The 11,901-nt window shown below is 26.9% G+C and overlaps 1 long non-coding RNA gene across 4 annotated transcripts; it reads left to right on the plus strand.

Moving 5' to 3' along the window:
• The first annotated feature begins 3,436 nt into the window (after positions 1–3,436).
• LOC147802943 (uncharacterized) lies at positions 3,437–11,350 on the plus strand. 4 transcript variants are annotated; one of them, XR_015429870.1, is made up of 5 exons: positions 3,437–3,747; positions 5,461–5,490; positions 6,852–6,885; positions 7,514–7,558; positions 11,181–11,350. It is a non-coding gene; the product is annotated as an uncharacterized LOC147802943 (long non-coding RNA). The 4 variants fall into 4 exon arrangements; XR_015429872.1 differs by lacking the exon at positions 5,461–5,490 and having other exon boundaries at positions 3,437–4,158; XR_015429871.1 differs by lacking the exon at positions 5,461–5,490.
• Positions 11,351–11,901: the final 551 nt, after the last annotated feature.

Genomic DNA, 11,901 nt, shown 5'->3' on the forward strand with positions numbered 1-11,901 from the left:
CTTCTGGGAAAAAAGTTTTAAAGTGATGATTTATGAGCAAAGTTGTTGAAGTGTAAAGAAACAAAAATATTCGAAATACAAGTTTCCGAAACATTAAGTAACAACAAAGAACTTTTATAATTTTACCGTAATTAGAAAAAAAAATTAAGCACTTTAACCAAACGTGTTAAAACAATTTGAAATACAGTTAGGTGTTACTTTCGAATATACCTTTTATTTTTCCCGTTAGCAGATAATAACGAACTATCTCATAAATGAGAAAACTAAAATTTAATTTCCTGAACTCTTTTCACTTCTAGATCTTACTGAAAAATGCATAAATAATAAACAACAATATAATGATATAAAATTTTTGGGCTAAAATAATTGCAAACTGCTAATTTTTTAAAAATTTTCGTTAAAACGTTTGAACTTCCACAAGTTATTAAATTTCAAATTATTATTTCAAGTATTGACTTATGTATTTCAATATCGAAAAGGAATGATTATTAAAAAATATGCTGTGCATATGTACTACCATAATTATAGATAAGAAATTATGTACTTCAACAAAATACTTTACAACAATTTGAGATACAGTTAGGGTTACGTTCAAAAATGCATTTGTTTTCACCGTAGAATAAGAAATAAAAATCACTCGTGCATATAAGAAAACTGTAATTTAATTTTAAGAGTTCTATTCGTTTATTTATGTCTTAGGAAAAACTCGTAAATAACAAACCAAATGATTGTGCACAAATAATTATTTTCAAAAGTCATTTTTGTTAAAATGTTTGAACTATCACAAGTTTTTTTTTTTTAAATAATTATTTAAAGCGTTGAATTATTTATTTTGATATAAAAAGGAAATGATCGCTAGAAAATGTGCAGTACATTTGTACTACTGTAATCAGAAAGAAGAAATTTAGTATTTGAACGAAATACGTTAAAAAAAATTCAAAATTTGCAAAATTTCAGGTGGAAGTTTTTTTCAAATACCATTATTTTTGCAATTGAATAGAAAGTAAAGAACTTTCGTATATATGAGAAAACTGCAAATTATTTAAATTGAGTTCTATGCATTCGAAAGTTCGTATTTTTCAATAAAAAAAATTGCAATTAATTATCTACATAATAATGTCAAATTATATATCTAAAATAATTAATCACAACAACTAAAGTTTTAAATTTTTGCTGTAATGTTTGAACCACTTCAGGTTATTTGAATTCCATTATTTATTTGAATCTTCGAATGATTTATTTTGTTATAAAAAGAAAGGATTAATAAAACAATTGATATAAATTTGTTGTTGATCTTTTGTTGTAATAGGCCTTAATTTTTAACTTAACTAAAATAAAAGCAGTTCTTAATTTTGTCACATATGCTTTGTCGTTCACCATTTATGTTTTCAATCAGAATTTGTGTCTTATTACTTAAAACTGACGCAGTAAGAATAAAGATAAAAACTTTCTTGCATTCATTCAATCATTCATCATTCAATCATGCTAAATTAACATACAACTTTCTTAAAGATGCTTCTTCAGTAAAAAGAAAACTATCGGAGAAACTCATTTTGATTTGCTGATACTATTTGCAAGACGTTTAATTTCAAATAAAGTAAAAAAAATAGTACTTGACGAGGAATTTTGTTGGATAATTCTTTTTAAATCATTGAAGAGCAATTTTGAAACTGTTTTTTTTTCTTTTTTTTTTTCAATTTTTTTCCGTTACCATGGTTGCGTGTTTTGTTTTCCTTCTATGTGTAAGAAGGGTGGTAAAAATGTGTTTACTAAATTTTCCTATTTCTTAAATATATTCATTTGCTTCTGTACTTGATGTTAAAAATAAATTAATTTCGTTTTTTTCTAAGAACTAGGATAGACTTTCAAAAATGATGTAGCTGCTGCATAATATCAGCAATCCAGAAAACTACTTTATCACAAAATATATATCAAACACAAAACAGGTTGTCAAATATTTTGTGTGAAGCAAAATGCTGAAAAGTTTGTTTTAGAATTTTAAAAACCAGTCAATAAAAAATAGTTCAAAGGAAATGGTAGACTTATAAATAGCAAGGTTAGTAAAAAAGTAATAATACAATTAAAAGGTAATAATATAATTTATTTACTTAATTCGATATTTATTTACTTAAATTGATATTTATTTACTTAACGTTTCTCATTTTCTTATAAAATGAGAAATGGTTAAAAGACGTTTTTCATTTCTTATAGATTACACTAGCAGGAAAAATGTATAGTCTTTATATGATTGGCCAATTTATAGAACATCATAACCAATCTTGAATCGCCAATCATAGGTTTTGGAAACCACAGAATAATTTTTTGAATAGGAACATTTAACGGCAGACAAAAGCATTTCTCAAGATTTGCAGTATTTTGAAGTGTTGCCCATGAAAAAAAATATACTGTCACCTGATATTTCATGTTTAATAGAAGTAAAGCTCAATATAAAAAAAAACTGCGTTTTTTTATTGTAATGTAATTTATCATTTCCTGGTCGTTTCCCGATTTCCTATTATGGTGGTCATAAATTAGTGGGGGTCAGATAATCTGATTCCACTATGCGGTACTTTCTTTCCTCGCGTCTTTAGTAGTCTAGCTTTATGCCAATAAGTTCGAGATCATTCTGATCAATAACGATCACCCACATTATGCAAATTGGTGATAAAAAAATATTTTTTTGTAATAAAAACCAAAAATTGACAGTATTTAGACACTTCGTTTGGTAATTTTACAGATCGTATGGAAGCAGTTGACCGAAACTTCTGATTTTTAAAATTGCAGTTTTCATTAGCACAGATTTAATGAAAAATACGAAACTGAAAAGTAAATTTAACCGAATAAATGGTTTTTAAGACGTGTGCTAAGGTATGATGATAAAATTTTAAATTTTTGTTCCATATTGTTAATTTTTATTGCTAATTTTGCCAAACTTATTACCAAAATTCTTCAATAAAAATTATCAAACTTTAAATGTTCCTGTAAAGTCAGCAACACGGTAAATTTTGTAATATTCTTGACCATACTTATAATATTTTTGACCATATTTTGTACAACTGCCTACCCGGATATTGACATTCGTCATCTGGGTATCAGAAGAGCAGATTTGTTGATCACTCTTTTCAGGATCTCCGTATTAGGTGGGTCAACGTTGCTCTCGCAGTACGAAGAGCAGATAGTACAGATAAGAGAAGGGAAGAACATACCTGCCTTGTCCGAAATTTGTATCCGGGACGATTCTGACACGAGACCCTGACCACCAAGCAGTCCAGGCTGCATTCTCTTAGTGTACCTGCACCTATGCTTTGCATATAACATTGTTATCTAGATAAGGTAAGCTGAATTTTTTTAGAATTTTTTTCTCACAGAATTCAATAAAGTCAAAAGGTGGTAAGTCGATGTTTTAAGAGATACAAACGCTTTATGCAAAAAAAAATTATGTCCCAGCAAAAACATAAGTTCTGGCCATCTTCGAAATTACTGACGGTACTGATTGAAAAGTGAAGGTGCAAATTACTGTCAGCTGGGTTGATTGCTGGGCCACCCTATGAACTTTTGCCAACATTGTAGGAAGTGTTGGGCCTGTACATTACAAACAGCCGCATCCCGTCAGTCTGAATCTACCCAATGGGCCACCAAGTTAAAGTTGTCTGCTGCCGCCAGTGAAGCGGTTGAACGAGTAACTGTAACTGTGAATTTATTGTTTAGAAAAAGAAGCACGTTGGATTCTTATAATTTTCAAAAAAGGTAAGGTTTTATTTTTTTCTATTACATTGAAGTTATTATTTTAATCATTTTTGATTTACTATTGTTCAAATATGTTTACGACGTGCAGATTTCGGTTTACAAAGAACCGCGTTTGAAGTGCTGTTTTGGCGCTATGTTTTAGATTGGCAATCATCTTTATTCAATTAATACATCATAATTAACACCTTTCTAAGATAGAATAATAAAAAATATTAAATTCAATTCAATGAAAATGTACAGACAAATGTTTTATCAACACCAAGATCGCCGCCAAATTTTTAGCGACAATCGAGCAGTAGCACGCCAAAAACAAATATAAATTCTGTTGTATGATGACTCTTTAAGTGCAATTCATAATATGTTGTAGCATATGATATAAATCAGGTTTATCTAAGTATATTATGAAAATAGGTTTGTATAATAATCAAGAATTTTCATTAAAACTTATTTCTTTATGTTAAATAATATTTAGATTTTACTTAACTAATTGCTGTTAGTAATATTAAAAATTGTTTCTGTTATATGTATTTCATTTTAATGAAATTTTTGAGCTAAATTCAAGTGTAAAAATAGGTAAAGGTTTAATAATTTATACTAAATAGTTTAAATTAAGATGAAAAATGTATTTGTACATGTTAATATAAATAATTGCGAAGAATCCTGCTGTGAATTCTTAAACAACCTAAAAAAAATATAGATTATGGAAAGTTTTTTAGCACGCAGTTGCTCATACTTAATTGTATATTGGCTAACCCCACTTATACAAAAAAAAAAATATTACAAAATTCTTTTATATTTTGAAATCAATGTTAAGTTACTTCATAATTTTTGTTAAGAGTTAAGTGAATAATGTTTTTATTGTGAATTTCAAGTTAATATTCATATAAAATAATGCCCGATTTTTATAGGGATTACAAAAATATATAAAAGTTCAATACAATATGAAAACAAAATTCATACTCAATAAAAATAACAAACAACTCTTTTTCTATTAGTTTTAAAAATGTTAGAAAACCTGTTAGCGCTCTCCATGAATTTCTATAGGTTTTCTTATTTCTTGCTGTGTTTATTATTAATTTAATGAACTCGCACTCGTATTGGTAACATGCGATCAAAATTTCTACTTTTCGACTAGTTAGAGTACTAAAATCTACAGGAGCTCTGTACTTGTTGACAATTTAAATTACAATCATTTCCTGACCGCTATAGACAGAATATAATACCATTTTATTTATAAGTACAACTTCTTAAAAGGATGTTTGACCACTTTCGAAGTAGCCGAGGTGCTTCAAATTTAACTTGTATTCTATTGAGAAAACAAGTTATAACTGCTTCCAAATCACTGAAAGCTAAATTTATAATAATTTTTTGCAGAGAATCTTTCAGTGGAAATAAAAGTTTTTCAATTAACTCCTTGAAAGATTTTCAATGCTAACCTTATATTTTGTGATCCTAGAGCCGAACTTAGAAAATTTTGTTGTTTTATTGTTGACAATTCTGTTAAGAAAATTTCCTGACCTACAAGTTATTTTTCTCATTCTAATTTCTGAAAAATATTATTCTAATTTTCATTCAAACGTTTTGAGTGCCCGTTGTGTAATGCTTTTTAAATTTTTGCTGAAAGTTAAGCGAAATTTTTTTTACTGTATATCTCAAGTTAATATTCACATGAAAGTAAGACCTTTTTTTTTCTTTTACCTCTTTAAATGTTAGAAAACCTGTGCCAGTCCTCCATGAATTTCTGTAAGTTTTATTACTTAATGTATTTATTATTTATTGAATTATCTCGCTTTCATGTTTGTAACAATGGTAACTTGCAATTGAAATTTCTACTATTTTCCAACTGGGTGAAGTACTGCGCCTCTGTTCTCATCAACTTCACTTTCCAAGTAGCTGAAGTGCTCCAAATTCAACTCTTATTCCATTGACAACTTACATCTTATCACTTAAAGGAATTTTTTTTTTCTTAAACTAAATATCAAATCCTTATATTGAGCTTTGTATGGAAGTGCTAGACTAATATAATTATTAATAATAGTTTATTAGACACAATATGCTTTAATATTAGATTCCATTGAACACTAATTTAAACGTAAATTTACGAGTAGTTTGAAACACGGCTTAACGAAAAAATCTAGCTGCTTTTTTTTATTGATAATTTTCTTATTTTATTTTCATAATCTGTTTTGGCTTGAGCAAAATAGTTGTTGTTTGCCTGTCAGTCTGACCACAGCAAAGTGAGGGTTTAAACGCACATATTTTAAATTATTGTACTAGGGGGCGAACCATATGGAAACGACAAAAATTTGATTATAATCAATTTGAAAAGTTTTTTTCAAAATAAATTAAATTTCAAAAATGACTTTTATGTGAAACTGTTCTATTTTACATAAATTAAATTGAGAAAAGCAACTATTACCAACCAATTCCCCTGATACAAATTTTTAAATTTATTAATAATTAAAATGATTTATCAATTAACTTATTTTTTTTTTTCATCATCTGCAGAATCTTTGATGTGCATAAATAATTTAATATTATTTTGAGAAGTAATATTTTAATTATTATTATTTGAATTATGATTTTAAAGAAGGATTAAGGACATTTTAATGTATTAAGCGAATTCATTTATAAAGTACAGTGAATTCTCACTTATGCACCAGTCTTTGGGACCAAGAGAAAAAGCGTATAAGATTTAAAAAACAGTAAGTTCATGCAAATAAGAAAAGCTTCAGATTCAGCAAAAGCTAAATTTACAATAATTTTTTGCCGAGAATCTATTAGTGGGAATAAAAAAATAAATTTCAATTAACTCTTAGGAAGATTTTCAATGCTAACCTTATATTTTGTGTTTTTTTTTATTGTTGACAATTCTGTTAATAAAATTTCCTGGTCGAAAAGTTATTTTTCTCATTCTAAATTTCCTGGCCTACAAGTTATTTTTCTCATTCTAATTTCTAAAAAATATTTTAATTTTTATTTAATCTTTCTGGGTGTCCATTGGGTAATACTTTTTAAATTTCTGCTAAGAGTTTACCGTAAAATATTTTTACTGTATACAAGGTAATATTTACATAAAAATATGACCTTTTTTTTCCTTTTAGCTTTTCAACCTGTGCCAGTCCACCATGAATTTCAGTAAGTATTTTAACTTTTATCATATGCAGAATCTTGGATGTACATAATTAATTTAATATTAGGTACTTTGAGAAGTAGTATTTTAATTATTATTACTTGAATTATGATTTTAAAGAAGAATTAGGGACATTTTAATGTATAAAGCAAATTTATTTATAAAGTGCAGTGAATTCTCCCTTATGCATCAGTTTTTGGGACCAAGAGAAAAAGTGTATAAGATTTTAAAAACAGTAAGTTCATGCACATAAGAAAAGCTTCAGATTCAGCGAAAGCTAAATTTACAATAATTTTTTGTGGAGAATCTTTAAGTGGAAATAAAAAAATAAATTTCAATTAACTCTTTGGAAGATTTTAAACGCTGGCCTTATATTTTGTGATCCTAGAGGCGAACTTAGAAAATTTTGTTATTTTATTGATGACGATTCTGTTAATAAAATTTCGTAGCCTGCAAGTTATTTTTCTCATTCAAATTTCTAAAAAATATTATTCTAATTTTTACTTAATCTTTCTGGGTGTCCGTTGTATAATGTTTTTTAAATTTCTGCTAAAAGTTTACTGAAAAATTTTTTTACTGTATATCTCAAGTTAATATTTACATAAAAATAAGACCCTTTTTTTTCCCTTTTAGCTCTTCAAATGTTGGTAAACCTGTGCCAGTCCACCATGAATTTCTGTAAGTTTTATTACTTTTATCATCTGCAGAATCTTTGATGTGCATAAATAATTTATTATTTTGAGAAGTATTATTTTAATTATTATTATTTGAATTATGATTTTAAAGAAGGATTAGGGACATTTTAATGTATTAAGCGAATTCATTTATAAAATACAGTGAATTCTCATTATGCTTCAGTCTTTGGGACCAAGAGAAAAAGTCCATAAGATTTTAAAAACAGTAAGTTCATACAAATAAGAAAAGCTAGATAGAAAAGTTTCAATAGCTGAATAAAACTACAAATAGTCGTGAATAGCGGCTAAACCTTCTAATTGTTTTTAATGATTTCGAGTAATGTTTTTGTCATCTCTGTTTTCGCGTAAACTGAGTAATAGTAATCGCTATAGCTTTACATTCCTTGACCAAAAACTAACGTTTTAATTGGTGGGGGGAAAGACAGTGCTAGATAAATTTTGAAAGCATATGGGTGGTATATATGGTGGTTTCAATGTGGGTGGTGTGATAGATAAGACACCTTATTCAAATTCATATAAAAAAAAATGTCTTCCTAGAAACAATAAAGGTGAAAAAAATCCCATAGGGAAGAAAAATGAACTGTATTACTAGATCCAGTAACTTATTTCCTTTTATCTGTAACGAAGATTGTTTATTTGCTTTAAACTGAAAACTTTTTCTAAAAAATGGGATTATTTTTTTCTATTTAAACAAAAAATAAAATCAAAATTTTAGACTTTTAAAAAAAAATTGTGTGCTGAATTGAAATATTTATTTTCTGAATGATGCATAAAGAATTATAATTATTATTATTTTCCTATATAATGATCAAGGGCCTTTGAAAACCTTTGTATATATGCAAAAGGCACATAAAAGAGGTGGCGCAGAAGTGATTGGTCACTGTATGTAGTTTTATATTTTAATAATGGTTATTAATTTTCATTTTAATCGTTCACTTCCCTATTTAATGAAAAAAAGTGTTATATTTATAAATTTTATTGATGTATATAAAATATTTTTTTAAAAATTTTATTAAGTACAGTAAGATTTTGATTGTGAAAAAACGACAAAGTACTGATTTGAAGCATCTTGAAACTAACCTGTACAATATTGAATGCCTTCTAAGACATTATTTGGTAGAAAAAAATTTTGCGATAAGAACAATTTTTTAGTCCAAGCAAATAAAATGCCCCGTAAAAGTTAAAAAATTCTTAATAAAATGTGTAAGTAAATTTAATTTATGGTAACTAAGAAATAATGTTAATAACACCTACATTTCACTTATTTATCTATTCTTCAATAGTACAAAATATTTTTATTTGGCAAAAATATATACACCTACCTTTTTAAAAACAAAAAAGTTTTCTTGAAACAGAAGTTTAAAATGTAAACACATTAGGAATCTCTAAACTAACATTTAAGTGCGACAGAAGCAAAAAGATTATAGAAATCTTACGATTTTATGAGTTAAACGAGATGAAAAACATCAGAACCAGTTTAATTGCATATTGAAATGTTGAAGTTTTTAAAGATTCTTTTTTAACTTTCCGCCCTATAAACGGGTTGTGGTTGTGTGACGTGGGCGACCCTGCTTCACCACAGGTGCCCACTGGGTAACGAGAAGAAAGTAGTAGTTCTGGCATTCCTGTGGCCAATGGGACAACCCCCCAATGCCTGCAATTTAAAAAAAAAAAAGGGAAAAAAGTCTATAATAAGGAAACGCCCATTGTAACGCTCCTGTCCTTGGGCAATCAAACAGGTTTAAATGTTTTCAGTCTAATTTTTCTCTGAATTATTCATTAGATTTAAATAAGTTTTGTTTCTTTTTATTTGTGGCCCATAATGTGTGTATCCTATTACAGAGTTTATTTGCTAGAATTCGAAAAGTATATGTTGAAAGTGGTTAATGTGCAACTCCTGCTATTCTAATCTACAGAAAATGACAACTAATTTTTCTGTATCAAATAAAAATGCAGTGTACCTCCTCGAGAAGGGCCAACCGTCCTCACTGCCCTTTGACGACACTGTCTGATAATATTCCTTTTAAAAAATTTAATGTGTAAATGATGATTACACACTTTTAAAATTATTCGTGTTAATAAGTTTGATTCAGATACCATTACAAATATTTACTTTGTTAATTCTCAACTGGTTAAATTTTTAAAAGATTTTTTTAGTATCAATAAGTTTATTAAAAGATTTTTTAAAAAAATTTGAAATGAATATTTTTTTTAAAAATATGTACCTTTCAATATTTATTTTTAATTAATCGTTTATTAGTTAATAGTTTAAATTATGGAAAAAGCCTTCAAGTTTAACAATATTTTTTTCTATTGCACAATGATTTTCTATTAGCATGTTTTTTTTCTTTGTAAGCTACAAATTTTTCTCATTTTGATAATGGGTGAGAACTACTTTTTGAAATATACATGTAAAATAGTAGGTATAGGATGGTAATTTTACAGTTGTTAAGAATCGAATTCAGCTGTTACATAATAGTACACATTTTGTTAACTATTTACGGTGTTAATTAAAAGCCCTTTAAAAACTCGGTGTACCCTTTTTTTTTTAGGAAGCACCTTTCCCTTTTTTATTCCTAGGCATAGTAATGGAGTATTTAACAAATATTTTTTGTTAAAAGAAGGAACTAAATTAATAAAAAAATTTGAAGAAAAGAAATTTCATCAGAGATGTAAACAATGTTATTAATATTTATGTAAACTTTTCATTTTTTGTCTTACATCTATACCAGTTATATAAAGACATTACGGAAATCGTGACATTGGTCAAATCTGTCGTTATTCTTATCTAGTTCTTGTGTTTTTTATATGAGGAAAACATTAATTTCACAAAGCATCACCATTAAAGTAATTTAAGAATTTATTGATTTATAAAGTTATTACAGAATTGTAAAATTATCTGCCTTTTTAACTAGCAAATTTTGAGCAACCTTTTTTCATATGGTTTCAATTCTGGTTTCAATTCAATACATATTATTGTTTTGATGCCTATTTTAATATGAAAAATGTTGTAAATTTTGAAATTTTTTTTGTCAAGGGTATACAATTAAAAATTTAATCATAAAAGTAAAGCGAAAAAGAAATACTATTGATACATTCGTGCATGTAAGTAATATATATTTAAAAGTAATTTTTCTTCTATACCTTTCCTTGAAACAATAATTTACATTAGAATATCATAATTGTTTTAAATATTAAATGCAATAAAATTGAGCACCATAAAATTAATGAAGAAAAAACTGCATGTTTTTTAAAATTAAATATTTTCTGAGAAAAGGTGAGCACAAAATTAAACACCCTGAATAACTTTTCATTTAACAGTTAGATTTTCATGTACTAGTTGTCAATCTTAATGGGTTCGTGGGTCAATATTCAATAATTTCATTCAGAAAGGAATTTTATGTTCAAAATCTTTCTAAATTATAAGACAGGTGTATGTTTTGCATGGTGTTACTAATTTGAAGAGTCAAAATTTATCAATGAAATGATAAAAGCAAAAACTTTTCGATAGAAATTTTAGTTTTAAAAGCTCATTTTCACAAAAATACTTATGTTTTTAAAATATACGATTTGCATAATTTTTATTTTATTATCCTCTCTTTCAGGAGAACTCTTCTGTGCTATTCCAAGTGATTCTATGTAGACAAAGATATGATTTCTCTGTTGTTTTTATTATTTTTAAAATTAAATTGAAATTTGTGTAATATTTGTATTGATTAAGATTATGTCTTTGTATTTATATGTCTTTGTATAATAAAATGTTTGCAAGAGACAATGTTGATTATTCATTTAACTAATTTCAGGGTACATTCAATTCATTACATGACTATCTACATTAGTACATTTTTGTCCAATACACCTATTTTTTGTTAAATTTGCTGCAAGACTAAATATAATCAGTAAAACATGAATTCATGATCAGTATCGCACTAAATGATCATCTCTGGACAGCCTCTTAATATTATCGGCTGTAGGTTGTATTTATTTTTGTATAGGGTACAATAGTATCACTAGATTCCTTAAGAACACAGCTTTTATTTTAAAACATATATATACTGACTACAAGCTATTATAGACATATATATTGACTTCAAGTTAAAACTTGAAAAATTACTTGTGAGATACAGAATTTTCATAATTCTGGACAGCAGTTTTATTATTCTGCTTTTAAGTAGAATATCACTGTAAAGAAAAGATTATTACATATGTTTACCTAGTTTAAAAATGTATTGATAAGTGGAAGCATAGATTGTGCACAGCAAATCTTTAGGACTAAGGGGTTGAACTGTGTAAAAATATTCTTTGCATAAAACAATTTAAATGAAA

The sequence above is a fragment of the Parasteatoda tepidariorum genome, chromosome 10 (genome assembly GCF_982258835.1).
Source record: "Parasteatoda tepidariorum strain Cologne lab strain chromosome 10, Ptep-v5.0, whole genome shotgun sequence".
Lineage (NCBI taxonomy): Eukaryota > Metazoa > Arthropoda > Arachnida > Araneae > Theridiidae > Parasteatoda > Parasteatoda tepidariorum.